The sequence below is a fragment of the Hemiscyllium ocellatum genome, chromosome 19, assembly GCF_020745735.1.
Source record: "Hemiscyllium ocellatum isolate sHemOce1 chromosome 19, sHemOce1.pat.X.cur, whole genome shotgun sequence".
NCBI lineage: Eukaryota > Metazoa > Chordata > Chondrichthyes > Orectolobiformes > Hemiscylliidae > Hemiscyllium > Hemiscyllium ocellatum.
This window is the reverse complement of record NC_083419.1, coordinates 8832096-8851874: the sequence shown is the minus strand read 5'-3', so window position 1 is coordinate 8851874 and position 19779 is coordinate 8832096. Positions and strand designations below refer to the sequence as shown.

General features: G+C 41.3%; 1 non-coding gene across 1 annotated transcript; it reads left to right on the top strand.

The window, feature by feature from the left end:
* Positions 1-7409: 7409 nt before the first annotated feature.
* Positions 7410-7515, top strand: LOC132825081 (U6 spliceosomal RNA). The gene has a single exon (XR_009645746.1). It is a non-coding gene; the product is annotated as a U6 spliceosomal RNA (small nuclear RNA).
* Positions 7516-19779: the final 12264 nt, after the last annotated feature.

The following is a 19779-nucleotide window of genomic DNA, read 5'->3' as shown; positions in this document are numbered from 1 at the left end:
TCCAAAAATGTCCAGGTTAGGGGAATTGGCCATGCTAAATTGCCCGTAGAGTTAGGTGAAGGGGTAAATGTAGAGGAATGGGTCTGGGTGGGTTACGCTTTGGCGGGTCGGTGTGGACTTGTTGGGCCGACGGGCCTGTTTCCACACTGTAAGTAATCTAATTTAATCTAATCTAATCTACTCTAATCCCATGACTTTCCAGAACCAAAGTTTCCATTGATGTAAGACCTTGGCATGTCCTCATGATATCCCAACTTTAGTCTGAAAGGTTTCATTCTGAGGAAGGATCACCGGACCCTGAACGTTAACTCTGATTTTTCTCCACAGATGCTGCCAGACCTGCTGAGCTTTTCCTGCAACTTCTGTTTTTGTTTCTGATTTCCAGCACTCACCAGTTCTTTCAGTTTTATTCAGTCTGAAAGGTCTCAGGTATGACCATCAGATGATGGAAGCCAAAATTTAAATTTATGATTTATCTCCATATTTATCGTGATTGTAACAGCGAACAAATGTCTGGCTCATGTGAAAGTGCTCCCATTAAGTGACCATCTCTCATGGAAATACCAACAAAATGCATAAACAAAGACAAATTAAACACATTTGTCAATTCCAATATATTATCTTGCCAGAGGTATACCATTTGAACATAGAAACAATTTTTTTTCTCTCTTTTGTTGAATAATGTATCCACAGAGAAACAAGCATTGACAGACGTTAAAGAAAATGACAACATTCTGGGAAAATCAAGATCATTGGCACCAGTCAGTCAATCAAGAACAGTTGAAAGGACAAGATTAAACAGGAAATGGAGGAAGGTCACTCCAGAATGTATCTTAAACGGTGTGAGTAAGAAAAGAAAATGCAAGTTTGCTAAAATGGCAAATAAAAGACTGATATCAGAAAATTCTTCAAATCACAGAATTGTTCCAGTACAGAAGGAGTCCACTCAGCCCATCGTGCATGCACCGGTTTTATATCTAGTTCCGATCTTCTACCCTCTCCCAATATTGCAGCATGCAATTTCTCTCAAAATAACCATTCAAAGCCCCTCTTGAATGCCTCAGTTAAACGTGCCTTCACCACATTTCCAAGCAGTGCATTCTATATGGTAACTACTCAATGATAGAGTCATAGAGATCTACAGCACAGATCAAGACCTTCAGACCATTATGTTTGTCAAAACCAAGCTCTTAATTATTCAGATCCCATTTTCCAATACTTGCCCAGTAGCCTTCTATGTCTTGACACTGCCACTGCATGTCTAAATACTTATAAAGTCAAAGAGTTGTAGATATGTACAGCACAGATACAGATCCATCAGTTCAACTTGTCATGCTGACCAGATATCTTAAGCTAATCTAGTCCCATTTGCCAGCACTTGGTCCATACCTCTCTAAACCCTTCCTATTCATATACCCATCCAGATTTCTTTTAAATGTTGCAATTGTACCAGCCTCCACCACTTCCTCTGGCAGCTCATTCCATACACACACCATATTTTGTGTGAAAAAGTTGCCCCTTAGGTCCCTTATACCCTAAACCTATGCCCCCTGTCTGGACTCCCCCACCCCAGAGAAAAGAGCTTGTCTATTTACCCTATCCATGCCCCTCATGATTTTATAAACCTCTATAAGGTCACCCCACAACCTCGGACACTTCAGTGAAAACAGTCCCAGCCTATTCAGTCTCTCCCTGTAGCTCAAATCCTCCAACCCTGGCAACATCCTTGCAAATCCTTTCTGAACCATTTCACGTTTTACAACAACCTTCCAATAGGAAGGAGACCAGAATTGCATGCAATTTTCCAAAAGTGGCCTAACCAATGCCCTGTACAATTGCAACATGACATCCCAACTCCTATACTCAATGCTCTGACCAATAAAGGAAAGCATATCAAATACCTTCTTCACTATCCTATCTGCCTGCGACTCCACTTTCGAGGAGATATGAACCTGCACTCCAAGGTCTCTTTGTTCAGCAACACTCACCAGGACTTTTACATTTTATGAGAGTTTTTGCCTCTCCCACCCTTACAGGCAGTGAGTTCCAGATTCCCACCACCCTCAGGGTGAAAAAATGTTCCCTCATATCTCCTCTAAACCTCATGTTACTTACCTGAAATCTATGCCTAAATCAGAGATTTTTTTTCTTGCAACACTCTTACTTCATTTGCATATCAAAATAAATCAATACCTTTTCATTCTTATTTCTCTTACAAGTGAGAGCAGCTTCACCCTGGAAACTCCATAAGGTCATGAGAAATAGAAACAGGTGCAGGCTGTTTGGCCTGCTTTGCCACTCAGTAGCATCAGAGCTGATCTGACAGTCCCCACACCCACTTTCCTATCCTTTCCCCATAATCTTTGATTCCCTGAATCTCAAGAGTCTATCAATCCCAGCTTTAAATATGCACAAGAACTCTGTCCGCACTGTTCTCTGTGGCAAGGAGTTCCAAAGCATTTTTGATAGAAGAAATTCCTCCTCGTCTCAATCTTAAATCATTGCCCCTCTACTAAGTCCATGCCCTTTGGTCTGAGACTCTGTCATGAGGGGAAGCACTCTGTCAATATTTACCCTATCAAGCTCCTTAAGGTCAGAGCTCACACGATACCAGGTTAGAGTCCAATAGGTTTATTTGAAATTGCAAGCTTTCAGAGTGCTGCTCCTTCATCATAGATACACATGAATGAAACAGGAAGCTGAGTCCAGGTTAATTAATTACACTCTGGGTATGTTTGCCCTGTCCTATGTCAATCATGTTAGAAATATGGCTGTCCTGAGATGCTGCCTGGCCTGCTGTGCTTTGACCAGCAACACATTTGCAGCAGTTATTTTGCAATGCCCCACCACATGAGCATGTTTGAGTGTGTTTGTGTGCATGTTTGTGTGTGTATTTTTGTGTGTGTGTGTGTGTACGCGCGACATCAGATAAAGCAGATTTTCTCTCCACAGAAAGGGTGCATAAATGACCATTGCATTCAGTTACTGAAGCTGGATTGTTGGAAGAATGGCCATTCCAATGGGATCCCGGCTGTCTGCTCAGGTGGATTGAATGATTCCGCAACACAATCATTCTCTTAACATTTTGGTCAACAGCTATCACTTAAATAACAGGCTGAAAAATAGATTAATGTATCATATTTTACATTGGTTATTTATAGAACCCCACAGTGTTGAAAAAAAAGCACCGTGCTTATTACAAGAGAACAGTAGCTACACTAGAAAATGAGGGAAAAGTGGAGGGTGTTCAGGAGAGGATGATATCTCAGAGGATTCAAGGACAAATTTGGATAAATCTAAGGAATAAGAAGGGTATAATTACATTGCTATAGATGGTCAACTAGTGGGAAGGGTGCAGAGAAACATCTGCACAGAAATTATAGAAATATTTCAACAGTAAGAGGAATTTACAGGGTGAACACACTTGTCTATTTTTCCCAGGGTTGGGGAATCGAGGAATAGAGGGTATCAGTTTAAGGTTAGGAGGGAAGAATAAAAGGGAAACTGAGGGGCAACATTTTTACGCAGAAGGTGGCATGCATACAATGAGCTGCAAGAAGAAGTGGTAGGAGAAACTGAAGACTGCAGATGTTGGAGATCACAGTCGAAGAGTTTGGTGCTGGAAAAGCACAGCCTGTCAGGCTGTATCAGAGGAACAGGAGAGTCGATGTTTCAAGCATAAGCTCTTTATCAGGTATAAGGGTAGTGGCCTAAGGGGGCTGAGAGATAAATGGGAGCTGGGGCAAGGGAGCTGGGAATGAAAAAGGTAAATGAAGCTGTGGGCAAAGGTGATAGGTCAAAAAGGAGGGTGGAGCAGATAGGCGGGAAGGAAGATGGACAGTTAGGACAGTTCAAGAGGGCAGTGCCGGGTTGGGAGTTTGGATCTGGAAGAAGGTGGGGGGAGGGGAATGAGGAAACCCGTGAAATCCACATTGAACCCCTGTGGTTGGAGGGTTCCAAGGTGGAAGATGAGGTGTTCTTCCTCCAGGCATCGGGTGGTTAGGGTTTAGCAGTGGAATGGGACATGAGCCCTTTGAAGAGGAGATTGCACAGGTATGACCAAAGGGTATTGCATCAATTGGGAAAAGTGGTGCAAACAAATCGAGCATTCCCTGGATGATAACAGAGATAAACATTGAGATAAAGAGGAGAAAGTATTCTTCCGACAGGTGTCAGTTGGAAAACACAGTTGAGAACCAAGGGAAATACAAAAACTAAATTAGAGAAACAAAGAGAAACCGTGAGAAGAAACTGGCAGCCAACACAAATGGCTGTCCCAAAATAGTAAAAGAATAGTCAAAGGAGAAATGGGGCCAATTGGAAACCAGAAATGAGATTTACACATAGACAGGGGGCATGGATGAAGTGTTCAATGGATATTTTGTAACTGTTTTTATAAAAGAGGAAGATGCTTCCCAGGACATAGTGACAGAAAAGGGAACTCAGTCACCAGAAGAGTTCAGATTTGGATAGATTATTGGTACTTAAAGTTGACAAGATACCAAGATCTATTGAAGGATTTTGAAGGAAGTGAGGTGGAAATTGCAAGAAATGCTAGTTCGGAAAATTGTAAACATTATGGCCTTGATCAAAAAGCATTGTAACATGAAGCTCAGCAATTGTAGATCACTCAATTTAACTTTGGTGGTGGGAAAGTTTCTGGAGACAATTATTTGGGAAAGAAATCATTTGCGATATGAAAAGTTTGGGTTAAGGTTTATCAAGAGTCATAGATTTCTAAAGGGGAAGTCACGTTTATCTAACTTGCTGGCATTTTTTGAAGATGTAACAGAAAGTATCAATGAGTGTAATGCTGTTTCTTTAGTGTGCATAGACTTCCAGAAGGTGTTTGACACAGTGTCACAAAACAGACCAGTGAGGAATGTTATAGGACATGGTATAGAAAGGTCAGAGGAAACATAGATTAAAACATTGGCTGAATGATAGGAAACAGAGTGGAATGGCCAATGGATTTTTTTTGGGCTAGACGAAGGTTCCTAGTGGCGATCCTTTAGGATTGGTTTTGGGTGAAAATGTGTTGCTGGTCAAAGCACAGCAGGCCAGGCAGCATCTCAGGAATAGGGAATTTGACGTTTCGAGCATGCTCGAAACGTCAAATTCTCTATTCCTGTGATGCTGCCTGGCCTGCTGTGCTTTGACCAGCAACACATTTTCAGCTGTGATCTCCAGCATCTGCAGACCTCATTTTTTACTCGATTGGTTTTGGGTCCCTTGCTTTTCCTGATCTAGATATTGGTGTGCAGGGGATAATTTCAAAGTTTGCAGATGACATGACTAGTAAAGTTGAAAGAATAGTAAGCTGTGAGGAGGACAGTTCAGAACTTCAAAAAGTCATATTCAAGTAGGTGGAGTGGGCAGATAAGCAACAGATGGTGCTCAATGCAGAGAAGTGTGAGATGACGTAAACTGGAGCAAGATCTTTGAAAAGCAGCATAAAACAGGGAGCAAAATTTTAAAAGGGGTGCAGGAGCAGGGGACCTGGGTTTTTTTGTGGACAGATCACTGAAGGTAGCTGGAGAGAGCAGTCAATAAAGCAGACAGTATCCTGACATTTATTAATCCGGAGCATAGAGTAGAAGAGCAGGAGGGGATATTGAACTTCTACATGATTGAAGAAGTTGTTCTCCCTGGAGAGGAAATCCAATGGAGGTTTTAAAATTGGAAAATAAGAGGCTGGATAGTATAGATAGGGAGGAACAGTCCCTGTTTGTAAAAGGATCATAAACTGGAGGCCACAGATTTTCAAATGAAGCAAATGTTGGGTGAGAAAAATCCGTTTTACATAATGTGTAGATCGGGTCTGGAATGCACCACTTGGAAATGCAATGGGGACAGATTCAGTTGAAGCTTTTCAGGTCATTGCATGATTATTTGGATAGAAATAATGTGGATGCATTATAAGGAAAAGGCACAGAATTGACACCAGGTAAGAGAACTCGTACAGACACAATGGGCCATATGCACTGGAGCATTTCTGTGAATTTTGTGAAAAGCAACCCATTTGTTATGAATGAAAGCAGGACATTGTTGGTGCTAGAAATCTGAAACAATCACAGAGAATCTTTAGTGTGTTCAGTTGTTAACTAAAAGGTTGTTGGTTCGAGCCCACCTAATGACGGCATTTATTTGGAGGCATGGTGGCTCAGTGGTTAGTACCATTGCCTCACAGCATGAGGGACCTGGGTTTGATTCCAGCCTTGAAGTCTGTCTGTGTGAAGTTTGCACATTCTCCCTGTGTCTGTGTGGATTTCCTCTAGGTGCTCCAGTTTCCTCCCACAGTCCAAACTAGGATTAGGTGGATTGGGAAACTTAAGGTTACAGGTCTAGGTAGAATGTTGTTTGAGTGATCAGAGTTGACTCTAAGTGCACTGTAGTGTTTCAATTAGAACGCTGGAGAAAGTCAACATATGGGGAGACAGTCCTCTTGATAGCACTGATGGGATGATAAAGTGCTATTGCAATGGAAGTTCCTTCTTTGTTTTCTCTAAAATATCCATGAAAATCAAACCTAACATTGAATTTACACATGAGCACCTGTTGGGGGTAAAGGGAAAATGCTGCAAGGTTGAGGACAAAGCAATTCAATCAACAGAGATTTACAAAATTATGAGAGGCACGTATAGAATGGATAGTTAGAGTTTTTGTCCCAGGATAGGAATGTCAATTACAAGGGAACAAAGGCTGAAGAGAAAAAGGAGAAAGGTTAAAGGAGATGTGAGAGGGAAGGTTTTTCCACAGGGGGTGGTAAGTACCTGGATGGTGCTGCCAGGGGAGGTGGTAGAAACAGAAATAATAGCATTGTTTAAGTGACATTGTAACAGAGATGTGAAAAGGTGGGGAATAGGGGGATATGGGCTGCATAGAAGGAAAAGGATTTTAGTTTCTAAAGGCACAGACTTTGGAGGGTAGAAGGGCCTGTTCCTGTCCTGTACTTTGTTCTTCATTCTAAACCATCAATTCCAGAATTACTGCTGCAAAATATCCTCACCCTCACTTGAGTTCAATTGTGAGACTTTTACTCTCATATTTTTCAAGGAATTTCTGTCTTGATCACTAAAATAATTAAATAGCGTGAGGCCACTCAAATCTAAGAATCACTAGAGGGCAGTATGAAAGCATTGGTTACTGTTGATGTGGGTCATTTTCGTTTCCTTTAACTCTCAGCAACTTTTCCCTGCTAACCTTAGCCTTCTGTCATGAAAGTGCCCAGTTCTTGATGGAGCATGATTCCAGAGGGTATGGTTTGTCAAGTCCTCATTATTGAAGTGCAAAATTTGACAATGAATATTTGGGAGGCTACCTTTCTTGTGGAAGCCAATGCTGCCCTGATCTAACGTCTGCAAATGAAGGTAGTATTCAGTTGTGTATAAGAGAACTTCTGGGTGGAAGTCCACTTTTGCAGCACACGTACTAAAAATTAGAACATTGCAGAGGGAATTGCCATGGCACCTGTGCAAGGATGATACACAAATTTGTGAAGCATTCCATGTTTTAAGGCTCTTCTAGAATAGTGGTAATGACCCTGCTTCTGAACCAGACTATCCAGGTTCAAGCCCAACCCACTCTAGAGGTACATCACAACATTGGCACAGTGGCTCAGTGGTTAGCACTGCTGCCTCACAGTGCCAGGGACCCAGATTTGATTCCCATCTCGGGCGACTGTCTATGTGGAGTTTGCACATTCTCCCTGGGTCTGCATGGGTGTGCTCCGGTTTCCTCCGACAATCACAAGGATGTGCAAGTCAGGTGAATTGGTCATGCTAAATTGCTGATAGTGTGAGGTGCACTAGTCAGGGGTAAATATAGGATAGGGGAATGGGTCTGGGTGGGTTACTCTTCAGAGGGTTGATGTGGACTTGTTAGGCTGAAGGGCCTGTTCCCACTCTGTAGGGAATCTCTGAACCTGTTGACTTAAAACATTTGCAAATGCACATTTCCAACAGAAGTCATTGAAAATTGGATATGCAGGAATCTCTAGGTTAGATGTTTTCTAATGAATTTGTTCAGAGATGTTATCACATATCATGGGAGGTGGGACATGAATCCAGCTCCCCCCAATTCAAAGGTAGGGTCATTAGCAGTACATTTCAAGAGTCCTCTAACATTGGAGAGTTTTTGACCAAAGACTCCAATAACTATCTGGAATATTTTCTGAATATTCAGAGATCTTACCACAACCATTGAGTGGGTAGGACTTGAACCCAGACCTTCTGGCTCAGGCATAGAGACATTACCATTGTCCCACAATCATCTCCAGGAGTCTCTACATAAGATATTTTCCAATCAACATTTTCAGAGATGTTATGACATGTCATTGGAGCAAGTGGAACTTGATCTGGACCTCCTTGTTCAGGGATAGGGACACTACCACTGAGCCACAACCACCCTCCTGGAATTTCTAAGAGACACTCCCCTTCATAATCCAAGACAGCTGAAGCCCATGTTGGAAATGACTCTTGTGACATAGTGGTAGTGCCCCAGTGTCTGAGCTACGAGGCCAAGATTCAAGTTTCACTTGCACTAGAGGTGTGTCATAATACATCTGAACATGTTGATTATAAGGTATATGTTTTTTTCCAGAAAATCACAGAATTGCTGGAGCATAAAAGGAGACCAGTCTGCCCAACATTTTGGTACTGGCTCTTCAACAACCATTCACCAGCCTTTTCACCATAGCCCCACACTTTCTTTCTATTCAAATAATCATCCATCCCTCTGGAATGCTTTAATTGTTTCTGTCTCTATGACAGTTTCAAGCAATAAAGAGGAATTCAAGGACTTTCTTTACTCACTCAACAAATAATTAAACAATAACGCAGCAACTGAGTGACAATGTATTAATTATTTTTCAAATCTCTTCAATGCCCCTTGAACTTAACACAGATGGACAGCTGAACAAGAACAAAAAGTGCAATGAGACTGGACACAATAATGTCACTGCTTTGAAAGATTGTCCAGAGGAGAAGAGTTTGCAGTACCGAATAAAATAAAAAAAAACTGTGCATGTTGAAGATCTGCAGCAAACAAGAACAGCAACTGCTGGAGAGAGAAAAACAGAGGTAGCGTTTCGAGTGCAGTTCCAAAGAAGGGGTGTCATTGGATTTGAAACATTAACTCTGTTTCTCTCTCCACAAATGCTGCCAGACCTGCTGAGTTTCACTATCATTCTTGGATTTTGCTTTATTGAACGCTTGTTTCAAAAAGACAGATTGTTACCTGCATTGCATTGACAAAAGGCAGTCAAAGAATGATCCACTCATAATGAAGGAAATGTGAAGATGCACAGATTTTATTAAGTACCTGCTTTCTATCTGATAGATGAATAATTTTCTCCAAACATCTGAACTGAGAACTGCAAAGACTTTGCTTTCCTGTTGATACAAGGTACTGGCAAGAAGTGTTTGATGCATACCATGTGCTGTACTCATGCCATAATTTTTCTTTTTATAATAAACATCTGTGTTATCTGTTCAACAGCAGAAAAACAAAGAAAAACTACAGGAAGCCCTAAGAGACAAAAATCCTGTGCTGCTCTTGATACTTCCATTTGCTTGATGCTGTGCAGTTGTTTGTTGAATTACCTGCCAGATTCCACTTGTTTGTCACAAAATCAAGAATGCGCAGATTGAAATCCACGAGAAAAAAAGAAAAAGGCAGATCACAGAATCAGGAACGCACGCACATAAGTCCAATTATTTGTTCTCTTAATCAGCCAAGAAAAATGTAACTGACTGCAGCTGTGTTTAATTATTGGCATTTTGAAATCCAGGCTAAGGTCAGTCACTCTTCAGATTAAACCTCTGTTGGAATGAGCTGGAATAGCTGTAAGAATCATACCATTGATCTCTGTTCAAGATTTCAGCTCTCCCTTAAATGACCACTGGTCCAGAGTGGAATATCTTATGTTCTTATTCAGCTAGGAATGGATCAGAAGCTGTTGCCATTCAGGGTCATACAGAGAGATAGCAAATTAATTCTATATTGCTTAATCCACAAGTGTCATTCATGCGAAAGTCTCTCTGACAATCTTTCTCGACAAAACGTGCACATGCTGATGAAAAACATTCCAGCCAGAATTCTAAGAATTGTGATATACTAACTGAGGTATTTTGTTTTACTTGCTCCTGGGACATGGGTGACACTGGGAAATCAGTATTTACAGCATATCACTCATTAAAACCATCATGCCATAGAAATTCTTTTGCAGGTCATTCAAGATTTGGTTGCAAAATTAGTGTTACACCGACCATATACTCTGAACCCTTCAGAATCACATGCTTATCATGTCCATTTTAATGGCCGTTTTAATTCATCATGGGATGTGGGCATTGTAGGCTGGGCCAGCATTAATTGACCGCCCCTAGTTGCCCCTTGAGAGGTGATGATCTTCCTTCTTGAAGTTCATGTGGTCCAGGTTGACCCACAATGCCGCGTGGGAAAGAGTTCCAGGAATTTGACCCAGCGACAGTGAAGAATACACCTTCATGTCAGGATGGTGAGTGACTTTGAGGGCAACTTGCGCTGACAACGACAATGATGATTGGAAGACGTGGCACAACTCTGCGAATAATGCTTGGGGAGTGGTTGGGGACCCTCAGGGAGGTGGTTGGAAATAGACACCTTTGACTTCTCAATGAAAATATCTCGAATCAAATGGTGGTCACCTCATTTGCATGCTAGTGATGAGTAATGCACACCATTAGCAGTACACTGTATATTGGAATGCCCATTTCAACATCCTGAAGATTACCATTGACCAGAAACTCAACTGGACTAGCCATATAAGTACTGTGGCAAAAAGAGCAGGTTAGAGACTAGGAACACTGTCATGAGTAACCTAGCTCCTGACTCCACAAAGTCTGTCTATTATTGACAAGGCATGAATCAGGAATTTGCTGGAATATTCTCACTAACCTTAATGAGTACAGCTCCAATAGCACTCATGAGGTTTACACTATCCAGGACAAAGCAGACCACTTGATGAGCACCACATTTCATAAAAGTATCCATTCCCACCAACTCTCAGTAGCAGCATATGTGCCAACTACAAGATGCACTGCAAAAATTCTCCAAAGCTCTTTCAACAGCACCTTCCAAACCCACAGCCACTTCCATCCAGAAGGACAGCAGATACATGGGGACACCACCCAACTGTAAGTTCCCTCCAAGCCACCCACCATCCCGAATTCGAAATATATCACTATTCCTTCACCGTCACTGGATCAAAACCCTAGAATTCCCTCCCTGACTGCATTGTAGAGCTAGCTACAGCACACAGGCTGCACCTTTCCAGAAAGGAACTCATTACTATCTTCTCAAGGGGAAAGTAGGGACAGGCAATAAATGCTGGCTCATCCAGCAATCCTCACATCCCTTGAGTAAATTAAAAACAGAAACCAGCTGTATAGTAGGAAGGACAGAGTTGGTTTGCCATTATTGCCCAGACGGCACCTCCAGTTATCTGCCCTAATTTGGGCTGTTGCTTTGAAATAGAGTCCAATCCAGTATTCCTTCCACCTCCCAACAGAGAGTTTAATTGATCTCAACATCTCAATCACTCAACATTCAGAAGGCTAGTAGAACATGCACGAAAATGGTCCTTCCATACCTAGCTGACACCATCTCTGCCAATGGCAGATGGCATATTTTGGGCAGGCAGATGCTACACTCTAATAAACGCATGTATCTTTGGATGGGATTGGTCCCTTGTAATTGTCCTAAAGATAAGCTTTAGGAACACATCAGGAGTTGAAACACATCAGGAGTGTGTTGCAAAATTCATGGCAGTTAAAGGCCATAAATTGATCAAAGTTCCACTTGGATTCTTTGAACCGAGAAAACCTGTAAGTCTCTCGGATATTTTCCTCTTTCCTCCAAACATCCCATGTCATCACATAACTTAGCTTCAAAAGTAGTCATTCTCTTCTAAAAACATTAAACTGAGATGCTTGTTAATGCTGCAAAGAGTTGGCTAATTATTTTTTCTAGCCCAGATTTGTTCCCTATTGTTCAGTCACTTCATTATTCAATTTACAGTTTTGTTCTCTATCCCAAGAGATTTCGCTTTAGCCACAAGCAAATAAGCTCAATCATTAATCCTCTTATGTGAACACTATCACATATCAAGGGCAAGGAGTATATGGGGAGACAGCAATCACTTTGACAACAAGGATTGCCCAAAAGGAGAATAAAACTCCAGCATCAAATTAAAGCTATATATATTATAAGCAACTAGTGTCAGAGAGTGATTTTAAGTCTATAATCCAATCTCTGTCTTCACACCAACAGATTCTGATATTATCTGAACCTCTTCAATTAGATTACAGTTTTGCAGTCATCTGAGATATCCATTCCTTTACATTTATATATTGATTCTGCTCTGAAGGCTGTTTAAAACAGTAATATAATTGAGCAGCTGTCTCATGAGAATTTATTCTGACAGTGAATGTAGAGCATGAAAGCAATGAGTCTTTAAGGTTGGACTGAAATAGTCTTGCAACAATGTTTGGAAGAATTTATCTAAATCCCAAAATGCACTTAAATAAGTGCGAATTTAACATTGTGCATCATTTCATTTACCTAATTGCACTGTTGCTGTGTGTAACATCACTAACCTCGCTCACATGTTTCCTCTTTCAAATAATCTTGCAAAGAACTGGAAACGTTCTTGGCTTAATTTCTCTTGTTTGATTCTTTCCATGCCTATTTCATGATAGCCTTTTAAAGCCATCTCATGTTGTTTTCATTTTTCTCTCCTAACTACAAAAGGTAGAGACAAAACCAATCCATCAAGGTTGCAAATTCAGCAACATTTTGCACTAACTGCAGCTTTGATAATTGATTTGTACAAAAATGAAGGAAAGGGTGCAGGAAATTCTAAAACTGCATACAGTACTCCACATACAGTCTAACTAAACCCCTATACAAAGCAAAACTTCATTACTCCTGTACTCAAATCCTCTTGTCATAAAGGCTAATATTCTATTAACTTTCCTATTAACTTGCTCGCCCATCTTTATTTATCCTGGATGAGGTAGTGGTGAGCTACTTTCTTGAAACTCTACAGATCTCAGGGTACAGTAACATCCACAGTAATGTTATAAAGGGAGTTTCAGGAATTTGACCCAATGACAATGATGGAACAGTGATATAATTCCAAGACAGAATAGTGTGTGACTTCCAGGGGAGCTTATATACTTACTTACCTCCTTACTTACCGCCCGTGATCTTCTAGGCGGTCGAGGTTGCCTGCTTGGAATCTGTTGCAAAAAGCCTTAATAAATTACTGTAAGATGCAATAAATGGCACTGTGTGTTACTGGTAAAGGGTATATATGAAAAAGGTGGCATATGGTGTGCTAATCCAGTGGACTGCTTTGCTCTGGAGCGTGTCAAAATTCTTGGATGTTGTTGGAGCTGAATTCTTCCAGGCAAATAGGGAGTATTTCATCAAAGAGTGTAGATAGTGGACAGGCTTTGGGGAAACAGCATATGAGCTGCTCACTGCAGCATTGCTAGTCTCTAACCTGCTCTTCTTAACTATTTCTTTTCTGTAAGCTTATCTGCAACAGGTAGGAGCATTTAACATCAGGGATTTTTGTTTTGATTATAAAACTACAATCACAAAATTTCATAACTAAAATGTTCGGAAAGAACAATCGCAAAATTTAATGTAGAGAAATGTAAAGTAGAGCAAATAGCAAAAACAAAAAGTAAAGAAATAGCATTGCATATGTATAGCGCCTAATCTGATTCTGTGTCAAAGCAATGCTTATCGTGGAAAATGAAAACTCATGATGTTTGGGGTACGGTATTGGAATAGACAGAAGCACGCTGGCTAATAGAAAGCAGAGAGTAAGCATAAATTGGTCTTCTTCTCAGTTTAGGAAGATGTAGCAAGTTGTGTACGCAGGGAGTGGCGTTGGGATCTCATTTGTTTATAATTTATGTTATAAGTCATTGCTAAATTTGCTGACAACATACAGCTAGGAAGGGAAGTATAAAGACTACAATGGATACAAATAGGTTTAAGTGAGTGGGCAAAAGAAGAGTAATATGGGAAACTGTGAAATTGTCCCTTTTGGCATGAAGAATTTTTTAAAAACCCAAATGGTGAGAGTTTGCAGAGCTCTGATATGTTTATCGTGATGGGGATTGAATACAAAGCAGGGAGGATATGCTTCAGTCATCGTGGAGGTGGTGAGATCACATCGGGAGTACTGTGCTAAAAATATTAGTCATTTTATTTAAGGAAGGGTGTTAATGTGTTGGAAGCAGTTCCGAAAGGTTTACTACACTCATAACTGGGGTTATCATATGTGGAAAAGTTAAATAGGCTGGGCTTGGAGCTGCTGGAGTTTAGAAGAGTCAGAAGAGATGTGATGGAACATGTAAGATTCTGTGGGATCTTTACAAGAATGGATGTAGAGAGGGTGTTTCCTTGTATGTGAGAATCTAGAACCAGGGTTCACTGGGTAAAATCTGGGATCATCCATTTAAACAAAAAGACTAGATGAACTTTTTCTCCCCTCTCAGAGGATTGGGTCTTTGGAAGTCTCTTTCTGAAATGGTGCAGGAAGCAAAGGCATAGAATCCCCATAGTGTGGAAACAGGCCAATAAGCCCATTGGGCCTGCCTATCCCTGGACATTACAGACAATTTAGCTTGGCCAATCCACCCAACATACACATTGTTAAACTGTGGGAGGAAACCAGACTGCCCAGTAGAAACCTGCACAAACTTTGGGAGAATGTAGAAACAGATGGTTATCCAAGGCTAGAATCGAATCCAGTTCCTTGGCACTGTGAGAAGCAAGGCTAGTCACCATGCCACCCATGTCCTTGAATATTCTTAAGTTACAGGTAGGTAAAGTTTTGTTACTCATGGGCATGAAAGGTTATCAGAAGCAGGCATCAATATGAATTTAAGGTAACAATCAGATCAGCCACAATCTTATTAAATGGCAGAGCAAGCTTGAGGGGCTGAATGGCCTACGCTTGCTTCATTTTCATGTGTTTGAATCTACGCTTGTACCTTATCACATTGGAAGGATGTGTCAGCATGATTTTAATCAACAGATTACTCTTAGAGACATAGAGTCACACAACACAGAAACAGACCCTTTGGCCCAACTCATCCATGCTGACCAGGTTTCCTTGAATGAACTAGTCCCATTTGCCTGTATTTGGCTCATATCCCTCTAGACCATTCCTAACCATATATCTGTCCAGATGTCTTTTAAGTGTTGTAATTGTACCCACCTCCACCATTCTTCTGTGTGAAAAGATTGCCCCTTAGCTCCCTTTTAAATCTTTCCCCTCTCACCTTAAACCTATGTCCTCATGTTTTGGACTTCCCCCACTTTGGGGAAAAGACCTTGGCTATTCACCCTTTCCATACCCTTCATGATTTTATAAACCTCTATAAGGTCATCCCTCAGCCTCCAACACTCCAGGGAAAAAAATAGTCCCAGCTTATCCAGCCTCTCCTTATAACTCAAGCATTCCAGACAAAGTAAAAACCTTGTAAATATTTTTTGCACCCTTTCCAGTTTAATAACTCCTTCCTGCAGTAGGGTGGCCAAACTTGTATGCAGTACTCAAATGTGGTCTTATCAATGATTTGTACAGCCGTAACATGATATCCTGTACTCAGTTATCTGACTAATGAAGGCAAGCATGCCACACACCTCCTCCACCACCCTGTCTACCTGTGATGCCACTTTCAAGGAACTTTCAAGAAACTTAACAATTACTTATGGAGAACAGTCACTCTGTGTGTATCTTCTGTTGCTTTGATTATGCCATTCTAGATTCTCCTGCAAGTTGCAAGACATTTGGAGAGGTTCATGAGTAGGAAAGGTTTGGAAGAATATGGGCCAAACACAGGTAAGTGGAACTAGTTTAGTTTGGGAACAAGGCATAGACTGGTTGGACCGAAAGGCATGTTTCCATGCTGTAAAACTCGATGATTCTAAGACTCTAAGTCTTTTCCATTTCCATCCAATCAAGTGACCGCAAGTTGGACAGGCTAGGCTTTTAACTGCTGGGATTTTGAAGAGTTAGAGGTGACTTGGTTGAGACATATATGATCCTGAGAGCTCATGGCAAGATAGATGTAGAAAGGATGTTTCCTCCTATGGGGAGAACAGAACTAGGGTCACCGTTTAAAAATAAGGGGTTGCCCATTTAAGACAGAGATCAGGAAATGAAATTCTCTCAGAGTTGTGAGTGTTTAGAATTTCCTTCCTCAAAAGGCAGTGAACACAGAATCTTTAAGTATTTTTTAGATGAATGTCAATGGCTTCTTGATAACTAAGGAGTTGAAGATTCTCAGGGATATGGAGGATGTTGAGATGAGGTTAAAATCAGATCAGTCATGATCATGTTGAAAGGGGGAGCAGAGTTGAAGGACCAAGTGGCCTATTCTTATTCCCTTGTTCATATGTTCCTCTGAAACCTTGCCTCATTGGGCAAGCTACCCATCCAAGTATTAGTCTGGTTAACCTTTCTCAGCCCCCTCAAATATATGTATATTTCCTTGGCTTTGTATGTGGATATATTGAGAGTTAAGTTCACCAAAGATGGTGTGGTGTTCTTCCATTATAGTAGAGGATGCTGCCTGAACTGCTGTGCTCTTCCAGCACCACTAATCCAGGATATAAGCTTTCACTGATGACTTGATGTGCTTTTTTTTGAATGAATGGTTGCTGGGCCAATCCATGCCAAGTTACTCACACTCACCAACATGTCACCAACTACATCTGTCAGCCTGAGTTCACCAGTTAATCTGCCCTGTGCTGGTTCCATCAGAATGCCCAACCAGTCATCATCTTCTGCAAGGCAATCTGTGCTAACCTCTTCAACAGCGATCTTCGAATCTGCGACTATCTCCAAGTTTACCCCTGAACCTCATCCTCAGCAGTTATGCAAACATCTTCCTTCTCACTCATCAGTATAACAAGAAAGAGACAGGCACCAGGTTTCACCATATAACGGCATTTTTCAAAGGGTAAGAAGAAGTATTGACGTGTCCATCTAGCCATCAGGCTGCTGTTGCTGCTCTGGCACCTGATGGATTTGTCAGTGCCTCTGTGAATAGTTATTTATCCAGTGCTCCCTCCTCCGGCTTATAAGCTACATGCTCTGGGATGTGCTAATGCATGCAATCATTTGTGTGAAGGTTGATGTGCAGCACCATCCTGTCCAGGCCCTCTGAAACTGCTGGCAGACTGCTCTTCCACGCTGAAATGTAACATGCTGACCCTGAGAAATAACTTCATTCAGAGCTTGTATTTTGGGTACTGTGGGTGACCTTTATGCCATTATTTAAGTACAAAGGGACATGAGGTGTAAAACCAAAATTATACTGGCTCCAGGTGTAGGGGGAACCTGTCTTTTCCTACACTTGAAATCCAATGTTTTTCTTTGTTGAGTGCTTGTCCTATTTGAACCTTTGAACACATACCAATCTATGCAGTGTTCTAAGAGTTTTCAAAGCAAACTTTCTTTCTTTACACGCTTGCCTCTCAGTATTGACACTTCAGTACTATTTGCAGGAAATGCAGCAGTGCTGAGTAAGACATGAGACCTCATTTGCTTGTTGAGATGAATTCGGCTATCCCATGGTATTCTTCACAGTGTGTTCAATTCCATATTACCTCCCCATATCCAACCAAACAATAAAAAAAGATTATTAGACTCTTAGGCATTTGGAGAGATGTGCTGTGCACAGATTGACTGCCCCATTTGCTAATATAGCAGTAAGTGCACTTCAAAAATAAGCTATTGGTTGTAACAGGCCATAGGATGTTCTGAGATCATAATAGTATGTTTTCTATGTACTTCTGAGGCTCTACAAGGCTCTGGTCAGACCACATTTGGAACGTTGTGTGCAGTTTTGGACCCCATATCTCAGGAAGAATGTACTGCCCCTGGAGCATGTTCAGAGGGCGTTCACAAGAATGATCTCAGAAATGAAAAGCTTAACATATGAGGAAAGTTTGAGAACTCTGGGTCTATACTTGATGGAATTTAGAAGGATGGGGGGATCTAATTGAAACATACTGAATACTGAATGGCCTGGAGAGGGTAGATGTTGGGAAGACGTTTCCATTGGTAAGAGAGACTCAGATCCAAGGGCAGAGCCTTACAGTAAATGGAAGACCTTTTAGAAAGGAGATAAGGAGCAACTTTTTCAGCCAGAGAGTGGCGAATCTATGGAATTCATTGCCACAGAAGGCTGTAGAGGCCAGGTCATTGAGTACATTTAAGACTGAGATAGATATGTTCTTGATTGTCATGGGGATCAAGGGTTACAGGGAGAAAGCAGAAGAATGGAATTGAGAAACTTATCAGCCATGTTTGAACAGTGGAGCAGACTTGATGGGTTGAATGGCCTAATTTCTGCTCCTGTATCTTATGGTCTTATGGTTTTATGGCCTTTTTTCTTTGAAAGGGAATTGAGAAGAAAATCAAGGCTGACATTCTAGTGCAGCATTGAGATAGTTAAGGTGCCACCTTTTGTATAAGACACCAAACTGAGGCTCAGTGTGTCCTCTCAGTTCAGTTAAGGTGAGGTCACCATAATCCTAATTGGACCGTTAGGCTGCTCTCCCATTAGAGACAGAGATGATTGGTGGTGGGTTTGGCCTGAGGGTCACTACACTCAGGTGAGGGGAGAGGTTGAGAAAGAGACTAGTGAACACAGCCCAGTCCATCATGCAAGCCAACCTTCCATCCATTGAGTAAAAAGTGAGGTCTGCAGATGCTGGAGATCAGAGCTGAAAATGTGTTGCTGGCTAAAGCACAGCAGGTCAGGCAGCATCCAAGGAACAGGAAATTTGACGTTTCGGGCCAGAGCCCTTCATTCCTGATGAACCAGCAACACATTTTCAGCTTCCATCCATTGACTTTGTCTATACTTCCCACTGCCTCAGGAAAGCAACCAACATCATCAAAGACCCCTCCCATCCTGGTTATACCCTCTTCCGTCGGGCAGAAGATGTAAAAGTTTGTATACACATATGAATAGATTCAAGAATGGTTTCTTCCCCACTGATGTTAGACTTCTGAATGGACCTCTCAACTTTTTAATTTAACATCTATCTCACTCTTTGTGCAGCTTTTCTGCAGGTGCAACATTGTATTCCTTGCTCTGTTCTATTACTCTAACAGTCCAGTGCATGCAAAACAAAACTTTTTATTGTACCAAGGTACATGTGAGAATAATAAATGAAATCAAATTCACAGTAACCTCAGATTGTACAGGAATTGAGCCCACATTGTTAGTGTCACTCTGCATCGTAAGCTAATTATCCAGCCAACTGAACTAACTGACTACCTGCCCCTCTCCTTCGGAGATTGGTGTAAAAGATCCAACAGCACTATTTTGAAGAACAAGTAACTCTTTTGAGGGTCTTGGATGTTATCTAATTCCTTAACCACCATTGAATGTTGTGCTCCTTGTCCTTAATGTGGAACCTCACTTTGTGCAATTTGACTGCTGCATTTTCAATAGTACATCAACTTCTATACAATGTTTTGAGATGTCATAAACTCAGAGTAATAGAGATCTACAACACACGGAAAAAGGCCCTTCAGCCTATCGAGCCAAAAACAAGCATTGAACTATTCCAATCTCATTTTCCAGCACTTAGCCCATCACCTTGACAGCCGAACTGCACATCTAAATCCTCCTTAAATATTATGAGAGATTCTGCCTCTATCATCCTTACAAGTAGCGAGTTCCAGATTCACAC